The sequence below is a fragment of the Medicago truncatula genome, chromosome 7 (genome assembly GCF_003473485.1).
Source record: "Medicago truncatula cultivar Jemalong A17 chromosome 7, MtrunA17r5.0-ANR, whole genome shotgun sequence".
Lineage (NCBI taxonomy): Eukaryota > Viridiplantae > Streptophyta > Magnoliopsida > Fabales > Fabaceae > Medicago > Medicago truncatula.
The window spans coordinates 39,789,466-39,798,479 of NC_053048.1; the positions used below are offsets into that span (position 1 = coordinate 39,789,466).

General features: G+C 30.3%; 1 long non-coding RNA gene and 1 other non-coding gene across 3 annotated transcripts; one reads left to right on the top strand and one right to left on the bottom strand.

Annotated features, from left to right (window-relative positions):
• Window positions 1-6,382: 6,382 nt before the first annotated feature.
• Window positions 6,383-8,799, top strand: LOC11439542 (uncharacterized). 2 transcript variants are annotated; one of them, XR_003006737.2, is made up of 3 exons: window positions 6,383-6,865; window positions 7,766-8,513; window positions 8,615-8,799. It is a non-coding gene; the product is annotated as an uncharacterized lncRNA (long non-coding RNA). The 2 variants fall into 2 exon arrangements; XR_003006738.2 differs by having other exon boundaries at window positions 6,738-6,752; window positions 6,832-8,513.
• LOC112416888 (small nucleolar RNA U3) lies at window positions 6,975-7,195 on the bottom strand. Its single transcript, XR_003007400.1, has one exon. It is a non-coding gene; the product is annotated as a small nucleolar RNA U3 (small nucleolar RNA).
• Window positions 8,800-9,014: the final 215 nt, after the last annotated feature.

Genomic DNA, 9,014 nt, shown 5'->3' on the forward strand with positions numbered 1-9,014 from the left:
ACAAATGTTGTGATGCCACATCATTTATACAAAACATAATAAAGATATGGTAGATTTCGTTGGTATAAACAAACAAGCATATATGTTGTGTTGTGTGTTCTTTAGCCATGTCCATGTGTCTATCGTTATGGGGAAGTTTCGATTTCGTACACTCATTAGGTTTAAGAGGATGGAAGCTTCAAGAATATGTTTTGTTTGCGTTTATGTGTCAATTTTATGTGTTTGGAAATATTTTGACAGAAATCAAAAGAAATGGGTGATTGGAAAATTGAGATTACTTGACGTGTATACATAACCGATGAAAAAAAGTGACAATATTGCTTGTGTTAATGAAGAGGTGAACGTGGCCTATCTTGCTTTGCACATATGCTGTGATTAGTGCTGTGTGTGGTCCATCCATGTATTGCAATACTTTCATTTCTAGCTAACTTTTGCTAAAGTCTCGAACCTTCTATCTCAAATCCACCAAAATATATTTATTTTATGAAGAAAAAAAATGCTAAATGATGTCATGAGAATTAAAAAGAAAAATATTTCGTCGAAATCCCGTGAGTATACTTTATTTGTTAAGACAATATAACATTATATGTAGAGACGAACTCAATTCTCAAACGTCACACTTATTCATTTTTAATAATGAATTTTAACAAATAGATTACTTGACAAAAAATACTTTTTTTTATATAAATAAATTCAACTCATTTCATTAATAATAACAGTCTCAATACAAGATAACATATGATCATGAACGCGGGAACTAGTAAAAGATAATGATGTCCTTATTAGTCTATGTGCAATACTGTTTGTTTGTCTCCTAATATAACTTATTTTAAAGTTTTGGTATATTCTAAGTGAAGCTTTGTGGATATCAAGAATAGTGCCAAACATGGAATTGGTGTTGAGTCCCCTATCTGTGGTGTCAATCACTTGCTTGCAATGATACCAAGGATCTGTTTGGGAAACCCAAAAAAAGAGTTTTTAGTTTATAGTTTATAAGCTCCTTTGACAAAAAAGCTCTGTTTGGTAACACTTTTTCACCATGAGCTTATAGCTTATTTCACGAGCTTATAAGCTATTTTTCAGAAGCTATTCCAAGTAGCGTTTGAGCTTATAGCTTATAGCTTCTCACTTTTTCTTCCAATTTTACCCTTATTATTTCATTTAAATTGTATTTTTATCCATTATAATTTTTATAATAAGCTACGTAATAAAGACTACTATCCCTTTATTCCAATTTTTGTATATATATCAGCTGACCTTTTTTTTTTTTTTTTAAAATATATACCTTTGTTTTTTTTTTTTACGAAACAAAATACTATTATTCTATTAGTGTTACTTTTTATTTTATTTTTTTGAGGTAAGTATTTAGTATATTTAGTATATGTTATTTAGTATATGTTATTTAGTATATGATATGAATTATTCATTTTCGTATTTTTTATTTATTATATATAATAATATATTATATGATATTTAGTAGATAGTAAATGTTATTTAGTATATGTTATTTAGTATATTTAGTATATGTTATTTAGTATATGTTATTTAGTATATTTAGTATATGTTATTTAGTATATGTTATTTAGTATATTTAGTATATGTTATTTAGTATATGTTATTTAGTATATGATATGAATTATTCATTTTCGTATTTTTTATTTATTTTTTCTTTATTCTATGTTATTAGTATTACTCTATTAATGCTACCTTTTTTTTTGTTTTTGAGGTAAATGTTATTTTCTTTATAAAGTAGAAACACTTAAATGATAATAAATATAAGATAAAATTTTAGTGAATAAAATTTAATTTAATTTATAATACATAGGATATATTAAATTAATAAATTTAAAGTATTTTTTTAAAGAAAAATTAGTTTACAAAATTACAAATACTTAAATTAATGATATAATTTTTATTATGAATTAAGAATACCCTTTATGTCATTTTATATTTATCAGCTAGTTGAACCGCTATTTTTACCAAACACTTCAGTTAGCTTATCAGCTAAAAGCTATCAGCTATCCGTTATTTTTACCAAACAGAGCCCTAGTGGTTTTGACCTTCCAAGCCATTTTATCATCTCTTTTAGTCCCCTAGCCTCTGCTTTGTGTGGTTGTGGTACTCCTAAGAACCAAGCATTTTTTGTCTATGAACTCGTTGAGCCTTCCTCTGAAACACATTCCTATTCCATATCAGCCATGTTCTTTGAAGATTGTTGCATCGATATTGCACTTGACCTCCCCCGCATTCAGTTTGCTCCACCGGTCATGGTTATGGCTTGTTGCTCCTTTGGAGTTGCTTGCTCCTGCTTCCTTGCGGGTTGCATGTTCACGGCCTTGTTGCCACTCCAAGAAAGTTTCGCGCACCATATGCACATACATGTGAGGGTTCATATCTATGTCACTACAAAGCTTCTCATATCTTCTCTTTCATATGCACCACAAAAGTCATTACAAACATCAAAACTTGTTGATGAGGTAGCTATTCGTGTAGTTGAGAGAGATACATAACCATCCGCTACTTCTAAATTCTCTTGATGACATGGCACCACCCCACCGCTTCCCACACTACTTCTAATTTCTCGCACCCAAAGAAAACATGCCAATCATTTTCATACTCATTTGATATAAGTTAAAAAAGAGATTTACGCACATACATTAACGTTTAGAAGAAGTTAGGTCAAACACACTATCAATTATTTTTAAGTTATCGTTTGACCCAACTTTTTTCCAACTTCTCTACATTTTTAACGAGAAGTTAGGTCAAACACACTATCAATTATTTTAATTTCAATATTGTTTAATCATCACAACCTCACAAATATTTTTATTCATACTGTCATTTAATGATATCAATTACTTTTATTTTCTTTCTTCAACCTCGTAAATATTTACGCACACACATTAACGTTTAGAGTAATATTTTATGTCTGTCTATATGTGTTTTTGTTACGCTGATGCATATAATTTTTTTAGTGTTGCTTGGTTGAGTGCTACCTCACCAATTTTTTTTTAACTATTTTCCAATTTTTATAATTTTAAAAACTTTTAACTATTTTTTAATTTTTTTATTTTTAACTATTTTCTATTTTTTTTTCTCTCAATTCAGTTGCTTCTACATTGCCGTTGTGGGAGATTAACATACTGTTTGACCCGGTTTTTTTTTTTACTTCTCTACATTTTTAAGGAGAAGTTAGGTCAAACACAATATCAACTAAGTACTTACTAGATAGGGAACTTTTTTAATGCATAAAATTGAACGGAATGAGCTTTGATCAAAAGTTGTTGAATGCTACTTTAAAAAACTGCTTCTCGATAATATATTTCACAAGCACCTCTTTTCAACTCACGCTGGGAACCTTTTTCTTTTACTTTTTAATATTATATTTCAATCTATTTTCTTTTCATTTAACTTTATTTTATTTTATTTTTTTGAACCGTTCCATTTAATTTTATTATCTTTTTTTCAAAAGAATTTTATTATCTTTTTATCACTTATATATTTAATTTCAATATTGTTTAATCATCGCAACCTCACAAATATTTTTATTCACACTGTCATTTAATGATACCAAATATTTTTATTTCCTTTCTTCAACCTCGCGAATATATACACACACACATTAACATTTAAAGTAATATTTTATGTCCGTCTGTTTGTTTTTTGTTACGCTAATGCATATAATTTTTTTAGTATTCCTTGGTTGAGTGCTACCTCTCCGATTTTTTTTTAACTATTTTCCAATTTTCATACTTTTAAAAACTTTTGACTATTTTCCAATTTTTTTATTTTTAACTATTTTCTAAATTTTTTCTCCCAAAATTCAGTTGCTTCTACACTGCCGTTGTGGGAGATTAAAATATGGTTTGACCCGGATTTTTTCAACTTCTCTACATTTTTAAGGAGAAGTTAGGCCAAATACAATATTAATTAAGTACTTACTAAAAAAGTTACTTTTTTTAATGCATAAAATTGAATGCAATGAGCTTTGGACAAAAGTTGTTGAATGCTATTTCAAAAAACTACTTCTCGACAATTTATTTCACAAGCATCTCTCTTAATTCACGTTGGGAACCTTTTCTTTTATTTTCTAATATTATATTTCAATATGCTTTTTTTCTTCAATTTAATTTTTTTTTAGCCGTTCCATTTAATTTTTTTAAGGATATTCCATTTAATTTTATTATCTTTTTTCAAAGAAATTTTATTATCTTTTTATCACTTATATATTTAATTTAAATATCGGTTAATCATAACAACCTCACAAATATTTTTATTCACGCTATCATTTAATGATACAAAATATTTTTAAGTTAGAGTTCGACTTCTTCGCAACGTACTTCGTACAACGATTTTTCCAAACTGCCTTAGGTTAGGCCAATTGCTGAATTTATAAACTTAGTCAATGTCTGTTTTTTTTATGCACAAACATGCTTTGAGTTTTTTTACGCAGAAATTAAAAATACATATTGCATTATTCTTTATTTCATGTGCATAATTTGTGTTAGGATACATACTGCATCACTATTTGGAAAACAACTAAATTCAATCCTAACCAGTTTGGATTGTATTATGAGAGTTGCACCAAATGTTCGAAGACATCAATGTCAAATGGTACTAGCTATATATGCACATGCGGAAGTGGTGCTTAATTTTCATTTGTTTCAAGAATGTTAATTGGTCAACGGGGTACATATAATGTACATACATACATTTATCTAGACTTTATAGGAAGATAAATTAGAAGTCACGCTACATTTTCTTTAGCTTAAAATCAGTTATGCTACCTTTATTTATAAATTATATGTAACTATATTTGCATACATCTTATCCATGTAAATATGCATTATGCTAATATTGCAGTTATTTTTCTATTTAGCATTTCCCAAACGAGGTGTCAAGAACAATTCTGAAAGGAAAGCGCAAAACAATCACTCTCATTGATTACCAGACACAGAGACAATATAACTGTCACCTCATTACCGCCGATAGAGCAAGCTATGAAAAATACTTGGGTGGACAGTGGTTCAATTTCTGCAGATAACAAGTGATGGAAGAAGGTGGTAAGTTCATCTTTGATCTCGAAAAGTCACAGAAGAACTTGCAAATTCGAGTTGTTCCAAAGTAGATCTTTGTTGTTGAACTAATTGAACTTCTACTATTTTGACGTATCGCTTTGGACTGTAGTCGTAAATCATCTTGACTTTGGGATGTCATTTGTTCTTTTCATTTTGTCTGATGTAAATACTGACAAAAATCCCTTTTTGGTTAGTCTATGAAACTTGCAATCTCTTTTATAAACTTAACTATTATGTAACGTTAATCTACACATTGTTGGTTCCTTCGTTGGTTCCAATTAGTATCATGTTAATTATAATGTTGTTTTCCTAATCTCTTGAACAACATAAATCATGCTCTTTTCCTACAACAAATCTTTATAATGTTTTGATAAATGTTTTAGAAATGTACATATATATATATATATATATATATATATATATATATATATATATATATATATATATATATATATATATATATAACTTCTAATTAACAGTGCAATTTGTTTTGTACCTAGCACTTCTCAAATGAGATATCAATGACATTTCTAAAAGGAACACGGAAAACAATCACACTCAACGACAAACATGCTCAAAAAAAGTATAAGTGTCGCTTGATAACGACAAAGAGAGCAAGTTACAAAAAAAACTTAGGCGGTCAATGATTCAAATTTTGCCGAGAACATATGTTAGAGGTAGGTGATAAGTTAATTTTTTATTTAGATAAGCCACCTAAAAATATGCACGTTCAAGTCGTTCCCAAATAAAGATTTGGTGTTCATGATCTGCACTTTCAACATATCACCTTAACTCTAATCTTGAACTATTATCTTCACTCACCGATGCTACTTATTTGCTTGATTTCATTTGATGTCAATATGGGTATCAATCATTTTTTGGTAACTCTATAACAATAACACTTTTTTTATAATTTTGGATAATATGTAAATTCACACATCATTGGTTCCTTTATTGGTTTCAATTGTTTTCATCCTAAATATTATGTCAATTCTGAATCTCATAAACTGATTATATGCTCTCTTAATCAGCCCATACATATTTTATGATGAATCATAATGTTCCGTCGTTTTAACATATCTTCTTTCAAAGAATTTTTTTATCGAATACGTTATTGAATCCGTGCTTGTAACTATTTTAATGATAAAATTACTGATCAAATAATAAAAACTAGTTTATACATAATATAAATTGATCTTATTTATACTTCATAGAATTGACATTAGACAATATTGGCCTACAAATTCAAATCCATGGGTAGAGAAAAGCTAGTTGAATTGTGAGCTTTTCTATGTTCTCCACAACACAACAATGTCAAACTCAAACCTTCTGAATTGTCCTGTCAATATTTGCACAATTTTATTGAACAATTTTTATGGGTAAAAAAGACTTTATCTATCAACGTGGCATCTTCCTTACCTCAAGTCAAGACTCAAGTAGCTATGAAGTAACAGTAACTACTTTTTTTCACTCACAAGAAAAAACACAAGAAACTAAGCATGGTCTCCTTCGCCATTTGTTTCTTTCTCTTTTCGCACTCCAAGTTGCAATGCATGTAGGACAACGCATTTGCATTGCATCAACAATTTCCTCTTATTTTTCGCCTTTGTTTTTACACCAGTGTCCTATTTTAGAATATTAAAATATTGGTTTGTATAGTTGAAGACGGGGAAGGTAATGTCTACCCATAATCAAAATTTTACTTCTATCGATCCATTATTTACTAAAAACTATTACTTATTTATTGGAAAAGGTTATAAACTCTCATATGGAGCAGTCGAGTTCAGGTACGTATGTTCTCTTCAACCATAAATAAAATCCGTATGAAATAATTTCTTTATGTTTGCAAAATTATAGTTTTTTGAGAAGGAAAAAAAAAAGAAAAAAGGGGGGTGAAATCTGTCAAGACAGCCGTGTGACCACCCCAACCAGACTGGCTGAGAACGATCATCTACAGTCAACTCATGATGATTCCCGTGGGTCTCACCACAGAACCGTTAATCACGCTCTGATCACACGGTCACAAATCCTCATCCAGATTTATGTTCCTGTCTCCTTAGAAATCAAGGACACAGTAGTACGATCCTATAGAACAGATCCTGTTCAAGTAAGGTCGTGACCAAAGCTCTCCGCGTGCTGTATATAAACATTTAGCATAATCCTGAACCAAAAGATGTGGGACTATATTTCATGTTTGTAGTATTAGTTTAAAAAATGAGGTTTCTGTCTTTTGTTGTCACGCCTTGTTACTATCAATGCTCATCAATTTAGTATAAAGTTTGATGAATTTTTCTATACTCAATGTTGCTATACTATATCTGTTTCTGAAATTCTTAAAATATTTTAGAACTGACTCCAAAGTGTGTGGTAAAATGGTGCTATTAGTGTTAGCTTCTGTAAACTTGGAAAACTAGAGTATAAAATAGAAATTTCAAGCTTGTTTTTCTAGCTCTAACAATAAGTTTTATCTCATTTCAAAGCTTAATGGTTCAAGAGAAAGTGCATTCTAAGCAATGCAATGAAATAAAAAGAATCTGCAAACATTATGTAACCTATTTTGTTGATAGTTTTGTACTATAGGTGATGAACTTAGGTTCCTGTCTCCCTAGAAACCGATCCTGTTCAAGCAAGGTTCCTGTCTCCCTAGTATGTCACGCAAGCTAATATTTTTGTATAATCTTGGACAGAATCTGGTTTCCGATGAACTCCTATATCTTCTCTTGCAAGGATGTTGGTACACCTTTACTATCATAGCTCAAACAACTTGTATGATGCTGAGGTTAAGTTTGATTGAACCAGAAATCAATCATGTTATGGAGGAGCCAGAACAACAATTTCATTGCGATTAGATGGGAAAAAATGCGAGAGAAATTTATTGCAGAGTTTTGATGGGGCGGTGGTAGGAGAGTCAAGACCAGCAGGTTGTGGAGGAGCTATACGAAACTATAATGGTGGTTTCCCTGCTGCATTCTCAGCTAAAGGGATACAGTGAACATAATCTGCAAACATTATGTTTCTTATTTTATTGATAGTTTTGTATTATAGGTGATGAACTTAGGCTCCAGTCTCCCTAGAAACCAATCATATTCAAGTAAGGTCGTATCCGATGTCCTCTCTGGTATATAAATTTTTGTTAAATCTTAAACTCTCAATGCAGGACTGACTCGGTTGATGTCTACACTGGTTCTATAGATGAAGTAATAACTTTCTTGTCGCAGGCCAGTCATAGTTTGGCAAAATGTCGTTAACTCACAACATCTCCAAACTTGGGAAGCAAAGGATGAATCATAAATTTCCCTGCTTTTATTGGATAGTCTTAACATAATTCTAGATGTAGAATTTGATATATGTGAAAGTAACAAGCTGGGATATGGCTCATTAGCAATTACTTATCTGTATTGTGAGAATTTCAATTTTCGCCCCGACTACTACATGGTAAGTAATGTCATAAGTTTGGAAAAGTTCGTGAGCATCATCAACTAGTTATGTATTTTCCAATGCTTTTAAGCATTATTTTCATACTTATGATTTTGCAGGTCATCCATGTGTTTGATCAACCTCAAAGTGAAATGATATTTTTTCTGCAGCTTTGCAATATTTTGCATCAGATACTCTCCAAGTTCAAAAAGAGGCAAATGGACATTGGACAGGAATCAGCAGTTTTTGTAAAGTAATTTTTTTCTATTGACTTTGATAAGCAATTGAAATATATTCTCTAACACCTTCTTGTCCAATTTTTTTTGCCATTTGTTTGTTGTCGAAACTTTGCTGCCCTTTTTGAGTCTTAGTGCTGACTGAATGAATGTCTTATAGTATGGTGGACAGATCTATCTAGCACTTTACACTTTAGTTGAAATACACTTCTATACATGTGATTATATCATCTATTTTTTCCTACAAATTATTGCCGTATCTGTGTTAGTATCATGTACATTA